The sequence below is a fragment of the Bufo gargarizans genome, chromosome 5 (assembly GCF_014858855.1).
Source record: "Bufo gargarizans isolate SCDJY-AF-19 chromosome 5, ASM1485885v1, whole genome shotgun sequence".
Lineage (NCBI taxonomy): Eukaryota > Metazoa > Chordata > Amphibia > Anura > Bufonidae > Bufo > Bufo gargarizans.
The window spans coordinates 22,476,912-22,498,648 of record NC_058084.1 but is presented as its reverse complement, the minus strand read 5'-3'; the positions used below and the strand labels follow the sequence as shown (position 1 = coordinate 22,498,648).

The following is a 21,737-nucleotide window of genomic DNA, read 5'->3' as shown; positions in this document are numbered from 1 at the left end:
GAGCAGGGTGCAAAAGCGTCTGTTACATTCTTGGGTGACATTTTACCATTATTGCCGTGAATAAACCCCTGCTCTGCATAGGTGACAGGGACATAAATTGAAAAAAATTGTCTGCTACATTGTCAGGCGAAATTTTACCAATTTTGCTGTATACAAACCCCTGCTCTGCATAGGTGACTTGGACCTAATTTTTGTAAAATCGTCTGTTCAATTGGTGGGTGACATGAACACAGTTTTGCCGTAAATAAACCCCTGCTCTGCATAGTTGACAGGGATCAAAATTTTAAAAAATCGTCAGTTCCATTGGTGGGTGACATTAACCCATTTTGGCCGATGAAAAACCCCTGTCCTGCATAGGAGACAGGGACGTAAATTTCTAAAATTCGTCTTTAATTGACGCGTGCCACCTCCTTTTATTCGATCCTTCCGCTTTAACAACTTGTCCCACATTTCCTCTCGATCACATTGGAGCCATTGACATCCCTTGGATATGGTATCTCTTTCTCACGTTCAATCTCCGGCGTGGAACCCTTATTCACCGCTAACCGTGATCAACATGGTAGGCGCAGAAAAGAACATCGAAAGTTGATAGAGAAGATATCCAATTAGATCAGGGATGTCACGGGGACGTGCAATCAGGCAGAAGTTATCTAGAGTCAACAAAGCGGCAGCAGGGCCTCTCTTATCTAACGTTTCCAAATCAAAAATACCCCAGTGACATTCCCTGTAATTTTTTTATTAAGCATTCAAATAACAGGGCATCTTAAGAGTCCTGTATTGTTATTTATCGTCACTACCTCCCCGAGTCGGGAGTGGGTAATTGCCGCGCGCCCCCTCCTTTATTTTGAACATACGGCTTCAATAATTTGTCCCACATTTCCGCTCGATCACATTTAATTTCATCCATTGACCTCCCTTGGATGTGGTATCCATTTCTCAGGCTCCCTCTCCGGCCTGGAACCCTCATTCCCCGCTATCCGTGACCACCATGGTAGGCGCAGAAAAGAACATCGAAAGTTGATAGAGAAGATATCCAATTGGATTGTGGACGTCATGGGGACTTTCGAAATGGTTGAGCAGTATGTGTGCACACGCCTACACGCACTAACTGATGGGTCTGCCCCCTTCAACTTATCGGTCTCCAAATTGGGCACATGACCTGAGCTTGCCCTTTACGCCTTGGAGGTGCTGGCCTGCCCTGCAGCCAGTGTATTCTCTGAACGTTTGTTTAGCACTGCTGGAGGGGGTTATCACAGGTTATATTTTCCAATGTTTTGGGGGGCTACCCAAATTAAAAAATATAATAAAAATAATAATAATAAAATTAAAAATAAAATAAAAAAAAACAGTGTTGGCTACCTCCTCCACTGCAGCTTCCACCTACACCACCACATCCACCGCCTCCTCAACCTCCTACTCCATATGGACCTCCTCCTCCTAGATCAAGATGATTATTTTTTATTTGTACGTATTTTATGTTATTTTAAATCATTAACCTATCCACATTTGTTTGCATGGCACTTGCCATGCTCTTAACCACATTTTGCTGCCATTTCCATGACTTTTTTAGAGCCATTTTAGTGCTCAAAAGTTCGGGTCCCCATTGACTTCAATGGGGTTCGGGGTCAAGTTCGGGTCAAGTTTGGGTCCCGAACTCAAACTTTTTTGTGAAGTTAGGCCAAACCCGTCGAACCCGAACGTCCAGGTGTCCGCTCAACTCTACTGAGAACCTTTTTAACAAAAGGGGTCCCCAATCAACCTGAGAGTGAAAAAAAGGGAATGGGTGCAACTGTGCTCAACTTGTAGGTATTTTTTAAGATAGGGGGAGTTCTAACTAAACGTTACCATCCGTGTGAGGACACAGCGGGGCCAACCTAAAACATAAAACAATGCCAACATTTCCTCACCCTTCAGGAGTAGTCCACACCGTGGCTCCCAGAAGTTCTTGGTTTTTTTTAGAGGTGGCAGAGGCTCCCTAGAAGAAAGACCTCAGATCCTCCTCGCTACTGCTGCTGCTGAACTCCATCAGAGGCTTTTCTTACCTTCTATAATCTAAACGTGCAGCTGTAGTGGATCTCCACTGCCCTCCTGTGGCTGAACTTGGAAGTGAAAAGGTATGTCTGTGAAGGTTCTCATTTATCCAGGTCATGGTATATCTGTAAAGAATAAATCAAGGCAACTGGACGTACTGTAGATTTCTTGAAAACGTTTCACTCGTTCTTCCAACGAGCTTTCTCAATTCTGAGTGACTGTACAAAAATTCAGGGAATAAATATGTAACTGAATCAACATCTGGTAATTATACCCAGCATTGGGTCAAATGTGTTGATTCCATTATCCTAATTGGAGTCAGTAAGTGATAAAGACTAATAGATGTCTAACCCCCCCACCTCTATTCAAGCTTGTCTTCTCCATTTTTACGTAGATGGACTTATCCAAAACACATACTTGACTGTCTTCAAAGGTGTGACCTGTTCCTTTTAGATGTAAGTACACGGCTGAATCTTGACCAGAGGTTTTGGCTCTTCTATGCTGAGCCATATGCTGATGTAGTTGTTTTTTTTCACCGATATACAGTTCTGAGCATTCCTCATTGCACTGGACTGCATACACAATGTTGTCTATCTTGTGTTTAGGCGTTGGGTCTTTGGGGTGAACCAGTTGTTGCCTCAGTGTGTTGCTGGGTTTAAAGCAAACAGGAATGTGATGTTTATTAAAAATCCTTTTGAGTTTCTCAGACATCCCAGCTACATATGGGATAACCATATTCTTGCGTCTGTCATGCTTCTTGCCCTCTCTGGTAGTCTTGGTGCTCTTTCTTCTCCTTCCTTGTGTTTTTACAAAGGCCCAAACTGAATGCACACAAGTTTTAAGTGCCCCTCTGAGGTGTTTGAGTTCCTTTGCCTTGGCCTCTGTGCTGGTGGGGATTTTCTCTGCCCGGTGGTGTAGAGTCTGGATGACTCCCAGTTTGTGGTCTAGAGGATGGTGGGAATCAAATAGCAGGTACTGGTCTGTGTGTGTTGGTTTTTGATAGACCTCTATTCCCAGCTTCCTTCCCTCTTCCACTGTTATAAGACAGTCCAGAAACACCACTTTGTTGTTCTGCATATCTTCCCGCGTGAAATTGATGTTATGATCCACTGAGTTGATGCGGTCAGTGAAAGCCTGTAACTCTTGTTTATGAATTTATGAACTTGTTTAGTGAAAAGGTAGTCACACTTTTTATAGCAGCTGCCACTTTCTAGTTCACAGGGGCGGATGCTCCTGCCATCACGAAGGGTTCCAATACCTCCGGCTGCATGGGGGCTGGTAGGTTTTTTACATAGAAACATAGAATGTGTTGGCAGATAAAAACCATTTGGCCCATCTAGTCTGCCCAATATACTGAATACTATGAATAGCCCCTGGCCCTATCTTATATGAAGGATAGCCTTATGCCTATCTCATGCATGCTTAAACTCCCTCACTGTATTTGCAGCTACCACTTCTGCAGGAAGGCTATTCCATGCATCCACTACTCTCTCAGTAAAGTAATACTTCCTGATATTACTTTAAAACCTTTCCACCTCTCCTCTTTAGGTGGTCTCCTCTTTAGTTGGTCTCAGGGACAATTCTGGGAAGACCCTCATCATCCGTGGCTCCGACTTCCACTGTAGGACTGAAGACAAAGGAGGCACTGGATACGCTTCCCAAATGCTGACTGATTGTTGGAGGTGTAGGCAGTCCTGATATAAGAGGCTCCGGCTCCGGTTGGGGTTTGTCTCCGAAGCGCAGCACTCCCCCTGAGGTCTCTTGCAGGTATCTCACTCTCTTCATCGCAGGTGGGTCCTCCTGCCAGTGCTCCGGTGAGGACAATGGGACAAGGGGCTTAGCGAGAAGATTCACCCCAGTAGCAAAGGGGCCTTTTGAAGACACCATCTGGGTGTATTTGACTTTTTCCCCTTTATACAGGCTGTGCCGGGCCTGCGGTAAGTAGGGTCACTTCACAGAATGACGGTTCACAAAGAGTTCTTCTCCGGTCTCATCGTCCTGGATGAAACCTGCACCTTATTCAACGGAAAACCAGACCACAGTCCCGGTCCTCCTCTCTGCCCCATGACCCTATACTAGAGGTCGGTCCATCAAACGAACCACCCATTCCTCGATGGCCTTGCACTAGTCCAAGGTGTTGGAGGCATAGGCCGTGACTCCCATTGGCACCATCGGGTTCAAGCTGTCGTATGCCCTGCTCTTCCTCGGCGGAGGAGTGGTAACTCCTGCCACCTCCACCACGCCAGCTGGCTGTCACGAATATTTCCGTGACAGGTGCCAGGAGATCAGAAAGATTGGCAACACGTTGATCTTACAAGTTCCTTGTGGATCAATTGGGATTTGTGTTGTTTTGGTAATGGCCACACCCCTTGCAAAAAAAAAAAACACGAATATAGAGAAATTTAGCTAATATAGTGCTATAATCTTTTTTTTTTTATAGTTGTAATTTTTTTCCAATCTGAACTTCAGATGAGAAAAAAATTACAACTATTAGACAAAGAAGATTATAGCACTATATTAGAAAAATTGCTCTATATTATTTTTTTTCGAATATTCGCTATATTGCTATATATTCTTGTTTTAGAATATTCTTAAAATTCGTATTCCGAAACTTTGCATTACAAAAATTTGCATATTACACAATCATTACCTTGCCGATTTTTTTCTAGTAAAAAAATCGTAGAATATAACGAATATTCGAATTTGAGAATATTCAACGAATATTCTACAAAATATTCGCAAAATATCGCAAATTTGAATATGACCCCTGCCGCTCATCACTAATGGTGAGGAGTTAGGGTGAGGATTAGAGACGCAATAGTAGGTGAGCTGCTTAGCTTTTCCTTGCTTTCTGACCTAGTTGCTACTGTTATCCTTCTTACATTGTATGGTGGGGGGGTTTCCCCCACTCCCCACCGTGACAAACGGATCTCCTGACACCCCGACTGTGTACCTCTATTGATGGATGCTCCTAGTACTGCCCGAGGGCTCCAAGCACACCACTTGACACAGTAAGCACTGCCAACCCCACAAACCGCCGCAGCTTGGTTGGGATCTCACCATCTTCTACCCACCCTGGACCTACGACAACGCTTCCAGGTCCCAGTGGGTGAAATTCTCTTCCTTCAGAGAGTGATGCAGGAACAAGCTCCTAAAAGAGCTCAGGGATTATAGCCAGGGGAGTATACAGTGTATAACATTCCTCAGTGTAGATACAGCCTTTTCCCCACACACATGAGACAAGGCTCTATGTTGAGGGTAAAACAGGAACTCTTTAATGGAGCTACATGTCAGACTTTTTTGCAGGTCTTCCAGCAAGGGAAACTCCCCTGGGGACCTTGTGAAAGACTGAGACAGTTTTACATTAGCCAATCACATGTATTTTCAGTATAGAAACAGTCCCAGCAATTGTACACAACACAACACCCCCCCCCCCTCCACCCTCGGCCTCTGATACAATTAACAAACACAATGGGCTCTGACTGTGATACAATTAACAAACATAATGGGCTTTGCCTGTGATACAATTAACAACCACAATGGGCTCTAGTCTGTGATACAATTAACAAACACAATGGGCTAACTTAATCACTCACAGGCAAAAAAACACACATTTTTCCCCAAAACACAGAAAACGCCCTAAAGCCCCAGTCAGGAGGACTTCTGGGCCACAATCCCCCAAAAGGTACTGGACTTTGTTACAGCGTGGAAGTGCTGGATTGTTAGGCTGGGAAAAGCCGCATGTTCTTCCCATGTGTGAATGGGGCTTTCAGTGAGGTAGGGAGTCCTCATGTTTAGTTAGAGCCGAGCCGGGCAGGTGTTTTATTTGTATTGTTTGTTTTGGTTTTGCTGAGGTGCCAAATAAAAGCAATGTTTGGCCCCTAACCCTGTGGTCGATGAAGATAATTTTGAGAATGATCCCTGAATAAGAGGCAATCCCTTACAATATATATTACAGATAGTTAGTGTGAGATAGTCAGTGTAGGTTATATCCTGAAATAGTGTAGCTGCTGCGGTGCAGTGTGTTAGGTAGTGTGATAGGTTCTGCTGTCCATGCATACATGCTACAGACATAGTGCTGTGATGTCACAACAATAAATAGTGCGCCAATCAGTAATATGAAGTCAGACCTGCTAAAATGTGAAGTTTCACGTATTGTGCCAAAATATTTGCATCATTAGTGCTAATTAGCGCAATTGCGAATATATTGGAGCATTCTATCTGCATATAAAGCCATTTTTAATGTTCTGCCATGCCAACCATTTTCTCCAGTTTCAGGAAACTTCTAGCAGCTTAGAAAATTTAGCAAAAGTGACCCACACCTGTATTGAGCTCGCATTACGCGAATATTACATTGCCGATTTTCGCAATCAAGAAAATAATCGTAAATTTGCGAATATATGCTGAATATTCTACAAAATATTTCAAATTCGATATCCACTCTCTACCCTGACCTTGAGGGGAAGGTGTTAGAGTCTCAGGGAGATGCACCAGATTCGTGTCCCTCTGGGAAACTATTTGTGCCACCGGAATTGCGTTACAAGGTGTTTGAGGAACATCATTGTATGGTTCGTATGGGACTCCCTGGAAGCAGGTCCACTGCCAACCTCATATCTCGTAGATTCTGGTGGCCAGGGTGGCGTAAGTGTGTGAAGGACTATGTGTCAGCCTGTACTACCTGTGCACATAAGGTGACACATACTCGACCTTCTGGAGCTTTACTTCCATTACCTATCCAGACCATGGACTCATGTATCCATGGATTTTATCACTGATCTACCTAATTCTTCAGGAAAGACAGTTATTCTGGTGGTAGTTGATCACTTTAGCAAAATGGTATACTTTACTGCATTACCAGGCCTACCCAATGCTAAAACTCTTGCACAAGTATTTGTTGACAACATTGTGAAACTCCATGGCATTCCCTCTGACGTGGTCTTAGATCGTGGGACTCAGTTTGTTTCCAGATTCTGGAAGGCGTTCAGTACTCGACTGGGAATAAAAATGTCCTTTTCTTCCGCTTTTCATCCTCAGTCGAACGGACAGACGGAAAGCACTAATCAGAGTCTGGAGACTTACTTGAGATGTTTTGCATCTGAGAACCAGGAGGAGTGGTCTTCCATTTTGTCTTCGGCAGAGTTTGCCATAGACAATCGTAGTCAGGAGTCCACTGGTGAGTTGCCGTTTTTTGGGACATATGGGTTTCACCCGCAGTTCGGCACATTTTCTGGTTCTGATGCTTCTGGTATCCTGAGGAAGAACTTTTTTGTCATCATTAATATCGATATGGCGAAAAATTCAAAATAACTTGAAGAATATGGGCAACAAATATAAACGTGTGGGTGTGGGTGACAGGAAACGTATGAATGGTCCGGACCTAAGAGTGTGTGATTCTGTGTGGCTGTCCACAAGAAACATTAAGTTGAAGGCACCTTCCTGGAAGTTGGGTCTAAGGTTTATCGGACCATATAAGATCACAGCCATTATTAATCATGTAGCTTTTCGTCTTGAACTTCCTCAGGCCCTGAAGATTCATTATGTGTTCCATAAGTCTTTGCTAAAAAGAGATATGTGGAACCTTTGCAGCCGTCTTCTTTGTTACCTGCTCCTGTCATGGTGGATGGTAGTTTTGAATTCCAGATTGCCAAAATAATCGATTCTCGAGTTCTCCGTAGATCTCTTCAGTATCTTGTCCACTGGAAAGGCTATGGACCAGAAGAGAGGATGTGGGTACCAGCATCTGATATGAATGTCGGTTATTTGGTTAAAGCCTTTCACAGATCTAAACCTGATAAGGTCGGTCCTGGGTGCCCGGAGGTCACCCGTAGAATGGGGGAGTAGTGTTGAGCGCGAATATTCGAATTTTTTCTCAAATATCGCGATTTCGCGAATATTTAAAATATAGTGCTATATATTCGCAAAAACGAATATTCTTTTTTTTTTTTTTTTTTTTTTTTAAATTCTCCAGTCAGTGCCCGTTGCCGCTTCTGCCGACTTCCGTGCTCATGGAGCGTCCCCATCACCATGGGAACGTCTCCATATACTAGAATGTACTGTCGGATTTGAGAATTACGTTGAAATCGCAATTCGATTATTTCAAGTTATAATAATCGAATTGCGATTTCAACGTAATTCTCAAATCCGACAGTACATTCTAGTATATGGAGACGTTCCCATGGTGATGGGGACGCTCCATGAGCATGGAATATAGCATTACTAAGTTGAAATCGCCATGCGATTATTTCGAGTTATATTAATCACATTGCGATTTCAACTTGGACCTGGTTTACTATGGTTGGCTTCAATGGCTTGGTAGAATTAGTGAATATGACGAATGTATTCGTCATATTCCACAAAACGAAGATATTCTCCATCTTCGTTTTAGCTACCTATTCATCAACTTCGCGAATTCTAGCAAGCATATAGGAAAGTTGACTATAGAGACAGCTAAGTTTAATTCGCTATGCGATTATATTACTTAGCTTTTTTTTTATAAATAGAATAATTATAATAATTATCAGGTATTATAATTATTCTATTTATAAAAAAAAAAAGCTAAGTAATATAATCGCATAGCGAATTAAACTTAGCTGTCTCTATAGTCAACTTTCCTATATGCTTGCTAGAATTCGCGAAGTTGATGAATAGGTAGCTAAAACGAAGATGGAGAATATCTTTGTTTTGTGGAATATGACGAATACATTCGTCATATTCGCTAATTCTACCAAGCCATTGAAGCCAACCATAGTAAACCGGGTCCAAGTTGAAATTGCAATGCGATTAATATAACTCGAAATATCGCATGGCGATTTCAACTTAGCACTGCTATATTCCATATTAGGCTAGAATTAACAAATATGGAATATAGCAGTGCTTAAGTTGAAATCGCAATTCGATTATTATAACTTGAATTAATCGAATTGCGATTTCAACTTAGTACTGCTGTATTCCATATTCGTTAATTCTAGCCTAATATGGAATATAGCAGTGCTAAGTTGAAATCGCAATGCAATTGATATAACTCGAAATATCGCATGGCGATTTCAACTTAGCACTGCTATATTCCATATTAGGCTAGAATTAACGAATATGGAATATAGCAGCAACCATAGTAAAACAGGTCCAAGTTGAAATCGCAATTCGATTAATTCAAGTTATAATAATCGAATTGCGATTTCAACTTTTTACGTATATTCTTAATATTGCTATAACTTCGTCTTTTAGAATATTCGTAATATTGCTCTAACTTCGTCTTTTAGAATATGACGAATATTCTAAAAGACGAAGTTAGAGCAATATTACGAAATTTCGTAAAATACACATATAGACTGTAATTTAGCTAATATACTGCTATAGTAATTTTTTGAACAGTGTACATATTTTACAAAACTTAAGTTCAGAAGAGGCAAAAAAAATTAGAGAAAAAAAAATGATTATAGCACTATATTAGCTAAATTACAATCTATATGTGTATTTTACGAAATTTAGTAATATTGCTCTAACTTTGTCTTTTAGAATATTCGGCATATTCTAAAAGACGAAGTTAGAGCAATATTACAAAATTTTGTAAAATACCGTTGCCTTATACTATTAAAAGAAAAAAATCACAATACGCGATTAATTAAATCGCATATTATTTGCGATAATTGGAAAAATTACGAATATTCGATTTCAACGAATATAACACGAATATTCAATCGAATATTCGCGAAATATCGCTAAATCGAATATGGCACCTCCCGCTCATCACTATGTGGGAGTACTGTCACAAACATTTCTGTGACAGGTGCCAGGAGATCAGAAAGATTGGCAACACTTTGATATTACAAGTTTCTTGTGGATCAATTGGGATTTGTGTTGTTTTGGTAATGGCCACATCCCTTGCTTCAGGTGTGTGTGTGTGTGTGTGTGGTGGTCATTTGACATTGCCTACTTATTTCCGTCTCTCCCTCTCAGGGGTGTGGTTTATAGATTCTTTCCCTAGACTTCTAGGTAGCTGTTTGTTGAATCTCTGCTGAGCTCCCTGGTGCTGCAGTTGTTCTACTTGAAGTTTAGTCTTGTCTTCCTTGTTTGTATTTTGTTTGTTTTTATCTCCCTATCTGTTGTATTAGGCCTGAGGTAGACTCCTGTTCCTTCAGCTGGGTAGACTCCTGTTCCTTCAGCTGGGTAGACTCCTGTTCCTTCAGCCTTGATAGCAATATTACAGGAATTCTAATGATGTGCACGTTCATTAAAATTTCCCATAAAATTATTGTTTTAACACTATTGACCCACTAATAATGGGGTCTCAACTATATGCCAATTGGAGCGATTTATAATTACTGCAAATGAAATAAATTATACAATACCCCTGGCTTTGGGATAAAGAGCTTTTAGAAGGGACCCAGCTTTCCAAGATTTAGATCTATCCCGTCCTGTGGTACGTTCCTGACGTGTGAAGTGATGCTAATGAATGAATCTGAAGAAGTCCCAAGTGATCCTTCTTCTCCAAAAACTGGATCAGATATTCTAATCCTTATCTATGCCCATCCCCTCTTGGATTAGGGATTTCCAATTAGATAAGGTGGGTGTGACGTATGGTAATCATGGGGATGATGTCATTTAATTGGCATTCCTTTGAAACTTCTGCCCACCTACCATTTGATGGCACTGTTGTATCATATATCAATTTTAAATATTTTAGGAATTAACACATATTTATTACACCACTTAAACTCTGGCCTCTCCCAACTTAAATCAATTCAGGAGGGTTTATTCTTTGACGCTTTAGAATCACTTTCCCAGACATCATGGATCCATCTTGACAGTTAACAGACCATCTTATTTATGGTCAGATAAGAGAACCATAATCTTTTAACTTTTCCCCTGGTTTGTATACACCTAACTGTCTTAGCTATTGAGTAATGATTTTTGAAATAACATCAGTTCCTCTGAATCAGATTTAGAAAAATACAACTAACGCTCTCTATATCCCCTAGAATATATCCTCTCAGCGAGATACACGCAATATAAAGATACATTAATAATGTCTGGTTATAATACATCAATATTGCATAATATATATGAATCATTAACAAGTCCAAACGCTAAATAAATGCACACAGGAATATAAATATATATATATATATATATATATATATATATATATATATACAGTCATGTGAAAAAATTAGGACACCCTTTGAAAGCATGTGGTTTTTTGTAACATTTTTAATAAAAGGTTATTTCATCTCCGTTTCAACAATACAGAGAGATTAAAGTAATCCGACTAAACAAAGAAAACTGAAGAAAAGTCTTTTCAAGATCTTCTGTAAATGTCATTCTACAAAAATGCCTATTCTAACTGAGGAAAAAGATAGGACACCCTTGCCCCTAATAGCGAGTGTTACCTCCTTTGGCTGAAATAACTGCAGTGAGACGGTTCTTGTAGCCATCTACCAGTCTTCGACATCGGTCTGAGGAAATTTTACCCCACTCCTCAATGCAGAACTTTTTCAGCTGTGAGATGTTTGAGGGGTTTCTTGCACGTACAGCCCTTTTCAAGTCACCCCACAGCATCTCAATGGGATTCAAATCTGGACTTTGACTTGGCCATTCCAGGACTCTCCATTTCTTCTTTTTCAGCCAATCTTTGGTTGATTTACTAGTATGTTTTGGGTCATTGTCATGTTGCATGGTCCAGTTCCGCTTCAGCTTTAATTTTCTAACTGATGGTCTCACATGTTCTTCAAGCACCTTCTGATACACAGTAGAATTCATCGTGGATTCTATGATGGTGAGCTGACCAGGTCCTGCTGCAGCAAAGCAGCCCCAAACCATGACACTTTCACCTCCATGCTTCACAGTTAGTATGAGGTTCTTTTCTTGGAATGCTGTGTTTGGTTTACGCCAAACATGTCCTCTGCTGTTGTGTCCAAATAATTCAATTTTGGACTCATCTGTCCAAAGAACATTATTCCAGAAGTCCTGGTCTTTGTCAACTTTATCTCTGGCAAATGTCAGTCTGGCCTCGATGTTTCTCTTGGAAAGCAAAGGTTTCCTCCTTGCACACCTCCCGTGCAAGTTAAACTTGTACAGTCTCTTTCTGATTGTAGAGGCATGTACTTCTACATCAACAGTAGCCAGAGCCTGCTTTAGTTCTCGAGATTACACTTTAGGGTTTTTGGAGACCTCTTTTAGCATCTTGCGGTCTGCTCTTGGGGTGAACTTGCTGGGGCGACCAGTCCTGGGCATGTTGGCAGTTGTTTTGAAAGCCCTCCACTTGTAGACTATCTTCCGGACAGTGGAATGGCTGATTTCAAAATCTTTTGAGATCTTTTTAAATCCCTTCCCAGACTCATAGGCTGCTACAATCTTTTTTCTGAAGTCCTCTGACAGCTCTTTTGCTCTCACCATGGTGCTCACTCTCACTTCAACAGTCAGGAGCACACCAAACTAAATGTCTGAGGTTTAAATAGGGCAAGCCTCATTCAACATGCAGAGTAACGATCTACTAATTATGTGCACCTGGTGTGATATACCTGTGTGAGATCTGAGCCAATTTAAAAGGGAATACATGTGAGGGTGTCCTATCTTTTTCCTCAGTTAGAATAGGCATTTTTGTAGAATGGCATTTACAGAAGATCTTGAAAAGACTTTTCTTCAGTTTTCTTTGTTTAGTTGGATTACTTTAATCTCTCTGTATTGTTGAAACGGAGATGAAATAACCTTTTATTAAAAATGTTACAAAAAACCACATGCTTTCAAAGGGTGTCCTAATTTTTTCACATGACTGTATATATGAATAGATATCTATTCCACACCAGATGTGTTTTATGGACGTCTCTTATCAGATCATGGTTTAGCCATGAAACACCCATTGTTCCTCAGACAGACATGTTTAGAGAAACCAGTGTTTTAAACAATAACCTCTCTTAACCCCGGTAGTTGAGACAGTTTGTGAGACCCATTACATTCTCTAAGATACCACATCTGTTGGCAATAACTTTTAAAACAATATACATTGTATGCCAGTGACTATCATGACCTTCTCTGGCTTATTCCAACAGAGAGTTTGGCCTCTAAAAGGTAACGTGAATCTCCATTTTGGTTCTAATATTGTCAGACCTTAATGTGCAGATATAAATATGCCCGACACCCTTTCCCTAGTTTTCAGGCCTGATACCTTCTCCCTCCCTCTTGTATTTGGTGTGGAGTTTCCCTTCCACACCAAGCCGTGACACCGGTACAGGGAAAGCTCCGGACCCCGGCTTAGATCTCCGGACTATTTGCGACACAGCTATCTCCTGCATGTAATCGCATAGGTCAGGCAGGTTTTCACCGCAATGCATCTCTCCCCAGTTTGGCTGCCAACCTCATATCTCGTAGATTCTGGTGGCCAGGGTGACGTAAGTGTGTGAAGGACTTGGCTTTGAGAGCGCCATCTTGTTCTCCCTCACGGTAGCACAAACTGGACACGAATAGTGATGGACGAACATCGGCCGGGACGATTCGCGAACGTGCAAATGCGATCAAATGTTCGCAAACCACAAGTTTGCACAAATTATCCTACAACATGGACAGTGACATACAGTCCTGATCAAAAGTTTAAGACCACTTGAAAAATGGCAAAAAATCATATTTAGCATGGCTGGATCTTAACGAGGTTCCAAGTAGAGCTTCAACATGCAACAAGAAGAAATGGGAGTGAGACAAAAAAAATTTTGAGCATTCAATTTAATGAAAGCAACAAATAAACGGAAACAGGCTGTTTTTCATCTGATCAAAAGTTTAGGACCACACCTCCAAAAAAAACTAAACCCCCCAAAACAGAAATCCAACTTCCAAACCTAAACTCAGTAACGAGTAGCTCCGCCGTTATTGTTTATCACTTCCAAAATTCGTTTCAGCATGCTTGATGCAAGCATTTCCATGAGGTGAGTGGGAACATTTCTCCAAATGGTGAAGACGGCCGCACAAAGGCCATCTACTGTCTGGAACTGCTGTCCATTTTTGTAAACTTCCCTTGCCATCCATCCCCAAAGGTTCTCAATTGGATTTAGATCAAGGGAACCCGCAGGATGGGCCAAAAGAGTGATGTTATTCTCCTGGAAGAAGTCTCTTGTCCTGCGGGCATTGTGTACTGTAGAGTTGTCCTGTTGAAAAACCCAGTCGTTACCACACAGACGAGGGCCCTCCGTTATGAGGAATGCTCTCTGCAACATCTGGACATAGCCAGCGGCCGTTTGACGCCCCTGCACTTCCTGAAGCTCCATTGTTCCACTGAAGGAAAAAGCACCCCAGACCATTATGGCGCCCCCTCCACTGTGGCGCATAGAAAACATCTCAGGTGGGATCTGCTTGTCATGCCAGTAACGTTGGAAACCATCAGGACCATCAAGTTTGAATTTTTTCTCATCTGAGAATAAAACTTTCTTCCACCTTTTGAATGTCCCATGTTTGGTGCTCTCTTGCAAAGTCCAAACGAGCAGTTCTGTGGCGTTCAAGGAGACGAGGTCTTTAAAGATGTTTTTTGTTTTTAAAGCCCTTCAGTCTCAGATGCCGTCTGATGGTTATGGGGCTGCAGTCAGCACCAGTAACCTTAATTTGGGTTGAGGATCGACCAGTGTCTTGACGGACAGCCAATTGGATCCTCCGGCTCAGTGCTGATGAATTTTTTTTTGGGTCTTCCACTTGACTTTTTTGTTCCATAACCCTCAGGATCATTTAAAAAATTCCAAATTACTGACTTATTGCGTCCCACCTCAGCAGCGATGGCGCGCTGTGAGAGACCCTGCTTATGCAGTTCAACAACCGACCACGTTCAAAAAGGGAGAGTTTTTTGCCTTTGCCTTCACAACGTGTGACTACCTGACAGAAGATGACAATGAATCCACATCTTTGCACAGATTTGTCCTTTTAAAGGCATGTGGTCCTAAAATTTTGATCAGCTGAAAAACAGCCTGTTTCAGTTTAAAGGGTTTCTACCACTTGAATATCACATATTTGGTGTTCAGACACTAGCGATTCGCTAGTGTCTGTTCTTGCCTACAAGCTAATTATCACATTAATCCGGGCTGCCGATACCTCAAAAAAAGCACTTATATCTTTATGCAAATGAGCCTCTAGGTGCTATGCAGGCGTTTTTCTAAGCACCTAGAGGCTCCGTCTACCTTGCATTTTGCCGCCCTGCGCCTCGCTCCAGCACGCCCATCTCTCACTGTAATCGATCCTCCCCCTGCTTCAGCCTTCCGAAATCCCGCGCCTGCGCCATCCGTCGCGGCATTCGGAGGCATTCGGCGCAGGCGCAGTCAATGTCTGACCGCTTGCTGCTGGGCTTCGTCTGTCCCACGGAGCTCTGTGACGTCATCGGCGCAGGCGCAGTTGAAATGTCTGAGCAGGGAGCGGTCAGACATTGACTGCGCCTGCGCCGAATGCCTCCGAATGCCGCGACGGACGGCGCAGGCGCGGGATTTCGGAAGGCTGAAGCAGGGGGAGGATCGATTACAGTGAGAGATGGGCGTGCTGGAGCGAGGCGCAGGGCGGCAAAATGCAAGGTAGACGGAGCCTCTAGGTGCTTAGAAAAACGCCTGCATAGCACCTAGAGGCTCATTTGCATAAAGATATAAGTGCTTTTTTTGAGGTATCGGCAGCCCGGATTAATGTGATAATTAGCTTGTAGGCAAGAACAGACACTAGCGAATCGCTAGTGTCTGAACACCAAATATGTGATATTCAAGTGGTAGAAACCCTTTAATCATTATTTACAATTAATTGAATGCTCAAAAAATGTTTTGTCTCACTCTCATTTCTTCTTGTTGCATGTTGAAGCTGTACTTGGAACCTTGTTAAGATCCAACAATGTAAAATATGATTTTTTGACATTTTTCAAGTGGTCTTAAACTTTTGATCAGGACTGTATCAGAGGGGGATCAATGTAAAAAAACTCCCACAAAAAATATGTATTTTAATCAGGGGCCATTTTTATATGTCTTAAAGGGAAACTGTCAAAAATGTGCCCTGCTGGAGCCTAGAAATGTTATATTTTAGGCCACGAGAGTACAGGCCCCAAAAATTAGGCATTCACCTGACAGAAAACATGATATACCTCCAGCCACATGATTATGTGGCTGGGGGTATATTAGACGGTCATTGGATATCAATTTTACTGCAGGCCAGTACAAATACAGAAAAAAGTATAGTACGGGAAATAGCTCACCTCCTCACAACCACGAAAAGGTGCTCAAGTCTATATTGATTCACCCTTCAAGAATGCAAATATTATATCCAGTACTAGAAGACTGGCACACTCGACATATGGAACTCTATGGATCAGTATATATCACAAAATGTATTATACATATAAATAAAATAGAATAAAAGGGAATATAAAATGTTTGATAATTCAAACCTTATACAATATAATAATAAACCTTGATACTTATTGTAATAGATATTGCATAGTAATTTGCTTAACAATCGCATAAAACAATGAGATAAAACACAAATTTATGCATCCTATACTGTGTGATAACCTATATGTTGGTCAAATAGTCATCACTAAGAACCTATAGCCATTTTCAAGTATACTTCCTATGGCAAAAAGATCTTCCTTAATTATGTCCTCTATAGAAAAAAGGTGCAGGAAAGTTATTGTTGCTGCTAAAGTAAAGTCAATATTGCAGCCGAGATGGAAGTTATTCAATATTGCTTTAAGTGTAGTTGTTTCCTTTTGTACAATATTATTTGATAGTTGTCAATTTTAATGTGGATAGTAGTCACCCACTGTTGTGGGCTTACCTTCCCTATATCCCGGCTGATCGATCAGATTATTCAGGGCCCGCTGGACACCGGCGTCCTGGCTGTGTTTTCAGTCAGCGTCCCACGTGTATTCGGAGGTTAGATCGTCGCTCCGGAAATTACGTAACCAGCATACAGGACTGGGATTCTCGATCTTTTTCGAATCTAAATCATCGCTTCAACAATCGATAATTTTGAAGCAATAATATTGTGTCAGTCTTACAGTGCACTGTTGTTTCGCATGATAAAATCCATTCTTCTTACAAAAGGGCCACATTACAAGCCTGTTATTCGTTCTCATTCTGAAGATCAGATCAATTTTATTTATTTTTTTGCTCTGTTCCTCCCAGGGCTTATGTAAAGGCATTAATCGGTTCAGGTGAGCCTTATCAGCGATAAATCCACCTTCAGTACAGTGTGACAGCTGCCCATATAGCGTATTATTTCCCATCCTGCTTACTTTCAGCAGCAGCATAGCTGTCATGTGTACTCTATCTAGTACTGCTTCGGGCCCCTCCTGAGCTTGGGCCCCCGAAGCAGCTGCTTCCCTGGTAGCTACGCCACTGGTCCTCGGACTCCTCTCCCCATCCATGGACAACACCAGGGAACGCAGAAAAGTTTAAAGCCTGCTCTTCTTGCTCCTCCTCCTCCTCCGCCCCGGCACCATCCTCCTCTGACTCCTCTTCAGACTCCTGCTGACTTGTCTCAGGTGGAGTAGCCCCCCCTTCCTCATCTTCCTGCTCCTCGACAGCTTGATCAATGACACGAAGCAATGCATGCTCTAGAAAGAAGGCATAAGGCACAATGTCACTGATGGCACCCTGGCAGCGTCTGACCAGTTTGGCGATCTTATCAAATGGCCGCAGAAGTCTGCATGCATCACGCATGAGCAGCCACTGACGCGGTGAAAAAAAAAACAAGCTCCCCAGAACCTGTCCTGCTGCAGAGTTTGTAGAGGTAGTTGTTAACGCCACGTTTCTGCTGGAGAAGCCTATCAAGCATATACAAGGTGGAGTTCCAGCGTGTTGGGAAGTCACAAATCAGACGTCTGACGGGCAAGTGGTGTCGCCGCTGAACGTCAGCAAGAGGAGCCATGGCCGTGTAAGATCTTCTAAAATGGCCAGAGATTTTCCTGGCCTGCCGCAAGATGTCCTGGACCCCAGGGTATTTGGCAACGAATCGCTGTACGACTAAGTTCAGGACATGTGCCATGCACGGCACGTGTGTCATTTTGCCCTGTTTCACCTCGCTCAGCATTGTCGCACACCACTTTACCAACTGTCAAATTGAGCAGGGTTAGCCAATGATCTGCCTGTGACCGCAGCGCTGAAAGGAGAGACCGGTGTGGCTTTTGGCTTCCAGGCACAACAGCCGCAGCACAGCGGGGCAACGTCTCACCTGGCACGTCGAATAGGTTCTGGGGAGCTGGGGGGGGGGGTGCAGAGGAAGATGTGGTAGCTGTGAAAAAGGAGGAGTCAGCCGAGGAGGAAACAAAGGATGGAGTAGGAGGAGAAGAAGAGGCAGGCCTGCATGCAATCCGTGACGGTAACACCAAATCCACGCGGGTGCCACAGGTTGCATGCTTGATAGCCATCAGAAGGTTCACACAGTGGGCAGTAAAGGTTATGTACCTTCCCTGCCCGTGTTTGCTAGACCACGTGTGTGTGGTCAGATGTATCTTGGCACCGACACTGTGTGCCAGAGATACATTTACTTGCCGCTAAACACAGCCATAGAGCTCTGGGATGCCCTTCTGGGAGAAATATTTCCTTCCGGGTACCTTCCATTGCAGTGTGCCAATGGCCACAAATTTTCTAAAGGCCACCAATTTATATGGCAGTAGTTGGCAAGCTAGCAGTTCCGACAAGCCAGCGGTCAGATGTTGGGCAAGAGGATTATCCGGCGTCATCATTTTTATCCCCTCGAACATTTTGGCCACAGAAGCCTGCCTTGTGCCAGATGAACGTGACTACGGCACGGTGGAAGGTGGAGTGGAGGACAAATGGGAGGAGAAAGGAGAAGGAGAAGAGGCAGGACGTGGAGTCCCAGGAGGGTGGCTTTGTGGGTTCTGATGGCATTGCTCCCACTGGGCTTGGTGATGGGAGGCCAGGTGCCTTAAGGCGGTCGTCCCTAGGTGAGTGTTGGGCTTACTGTGACTTATGCATTGACAGCACAGGCTGCAGATGGCAACATTATTATCAGCAGCTGACACGTTTAAAAAAGCCCACACTGCGGAGACATGTGCCGGCGTCCTGGGAGTGCAAGATGTCACCGTGCGTGGTAGATGGCTCGCTCCAGATACATTAGCAGTCTGCTTTTTACCTCCTGTGCACTGCGAGTTCTGCCTGCTTCTCCTCCCTATCTGCTGCTCCATCTCAACCTCTGAACTCCCCTCCTCTTCCTCTCTTGTGGGCACCCACGTGACGTCCATCAACACGTCATCATCGTCAACTTCACCACCACTGACATTAGAGATCTCGGAGTAGGCAGCAACAGCGGGGACCACCCTCCTTGGGCTGATCTGGGTACTGTCGTCAGACCGCTGGGCTGAGGCCGTTGCTACCTCCTCTTCCTCATCCGATGCCAAGAATGGCTGTGCATCGGTAAGGTCTGGGAATTGATGGGAAAATAATTCCTCTGACTCGAGTGGAGGGGCAATGGTGGTGGTGGTGTCTTTGGTGGGTGCACACAGCAGAAAGTGAGGAGGTTGCAGAAGCGGAAGACTGAGCCACTAAATTAACTCTGGTGCGTCCTTTGACGTAATCGCATGCACCTTCTCCAACTTCCCACTTAGGCTACGGCCTGGTGCACCTGCCTGACCCCTACCACCACTGCATAATGGCCTGCCTTTTCCTCTGCCTGTAATTTTCAAAATGACCCTGTAACAAAGTCCCTAGAGAAGAGCAGCATTTGTGGAAGAAGGTATATAGAACCGCTTAATGATTATTTGCTGGAAGCATGCATATCAAACCCTTTAATCAGTTTTTTTGGGGGCAACAGGTATATCACACCAGTAGAAATTATTTGTTCCAATAGCGTTTGTCCCTCTGTGTAGCTGCAGTATCGCAGCTTAACTGCACACAACTGCTGCACAATACAAATGCACTATAATATACTTTCTATTTTAGAAAGTATAATATAAGTATATTACACCCCTCAGTAAGTCACACCTATCGATAGCACACCTATACCAGTCCTTAACCTGTTCCGGACACATGTACCGGTACGACATGTGTAGTTCCGATCACCGCAGGCACCCTGGGACAATGCACCCCCGTGGCGGTGATTGCAGCAAACCGCAGGTCAATTCAGACCTGCGGTTTGCTGCTTTTCTGGGTTATTTCGGTCTCTGGGGACCTGATAACCTGGAACAGGATGGTGATCGGTGGTGTGATAATACACCACCAATCACCATCCTGCGATCCTGAGAGATGATGGTGACATCACCTCTCAGAATCTGCACTGATTGGTTGCAGGTGCAGGCAGGCCATTCAAATTACTGCAGCGCTACTCTCCTCCTCCTTTTGTGTCCGGGAGCCGAGGAGAGAGGAGAGCTGCACGGATCATAAGAGCCAGCAGCCCAGCACCCCCATCTGTGCCCAGCACCCCTTTCACCTTCACCAAGGTATTTAGGGAAAGGTTAGGGACAGGTTAGGTTAGGCAGGGATATTCAGGGAAAGTTAGTGGAACAAAAAAAAAAAAACTGTTTTTGACTGCAACACCCTAAATCGGGTGTCTGGGGTCAACAGCACAGCTGTGTGACACTAGACCCCCCAGGGGTGCTGCAGCTTGACCCCCTCCCCCCCACACACAACTTTTTTTAGGGCACAAGCAGTTTTATTATTTTTCTGCGTACGCTGACTGTGGCCGGCACTCTTAGCGTCCGGCCACTGTTGGCGCATCGCACACCCCACCGCTGATCAACTTCAGACGGTTGATAAGTGTGACGATTCGCAATCTCAGCAACACAAAGAAATCACAAATGTCCTTTCTGTAGTCGGTGTTGCTCTGGCATCGCAGTAGGTCTCACACCTTTAGCCTGGGCAGCGAGCTTCAGAAGAAAAGGATCCTTATCACACAGCTGGTTGGTACAGAAAGGAAGATGTCCTGAAAGTCCCCTACAATACATACATGAAGCTGTACAAACTTTGTGAGAGTACGTCAGGGTACACTTACAACTTTTGTGTGTACGAGGGGCGAGATTCCCGTATTCAACCCCCAGAATGTCCCCCAACTCTGGGTGTTAGCGGGAAACTTATGTGGGACCTTATGCACCCACTGCTAGATAAGGGTTACACCTGTACGTGGATAACTTTTATACTAGTATCCCCTTGTTCCAGTTCCCTTGCCGCCAGATCCACGACCGCTTGTGGGACCGTGAGGAAAAATAAACGCGGCCTCCCTACCCACCCCCTCCAGGTACCTATCCCCAGGGGTGAGACCTGTGCTCTTACCAGTGGAAATCTGTTGCTGGTCAGATATAAGGACAAGAGGGATGTCCTTGTACTGTAACGGGGCTCCGAAGGCGCACTCGGTCTCCCATCAGCCGCAGACCTGCTGCTGCTTAGCTTCGGGAGCGAGGATCTGTGTCTTGAGCCTTGAGCGCTGAGCTGATCACTCGGAGCTCAACTTTTCTGTCTGTCGGTCATGTGACGCTGGCCACGTCACATGACCCTCACTCCCCACTATAAATACAGGCGGCCTGCTGGATACAGGTTGCCTGTTATTTTAGTCTCTTAGGCTGTGTGTATTGTTAGCTACTCTATTGATTGACCTCTGGAATTTGACCTTGACCGTCTCCTGACCTCCCTTTGCCTGCTCCCTTGGTTTTGATGCTACATCTCGGATTCTGACCTCGGCTCGTTCTCGGATTTGCCACCTGCCTCTATGAGGTGCAGTGGTGCTAGAACAAATTATCCTAATGTATC

At 43.7% G+C, this 21,737-nt stretch overlaps 1 protein-coding gene across 1 annotated transcript in view; it reads left to right on the top strand.

The window, feature by feature from the left end:
• The window catches only part of LOC122938040 (cytochrome P450 2C20-like), a 450,693-nt gene that overhangs the window by 315,865 nt on the left and 113,091 nt on the right, over positions 1-21,737 (top strand). The gene's annotated exons all lie outside the window — the stretch shown is intronic.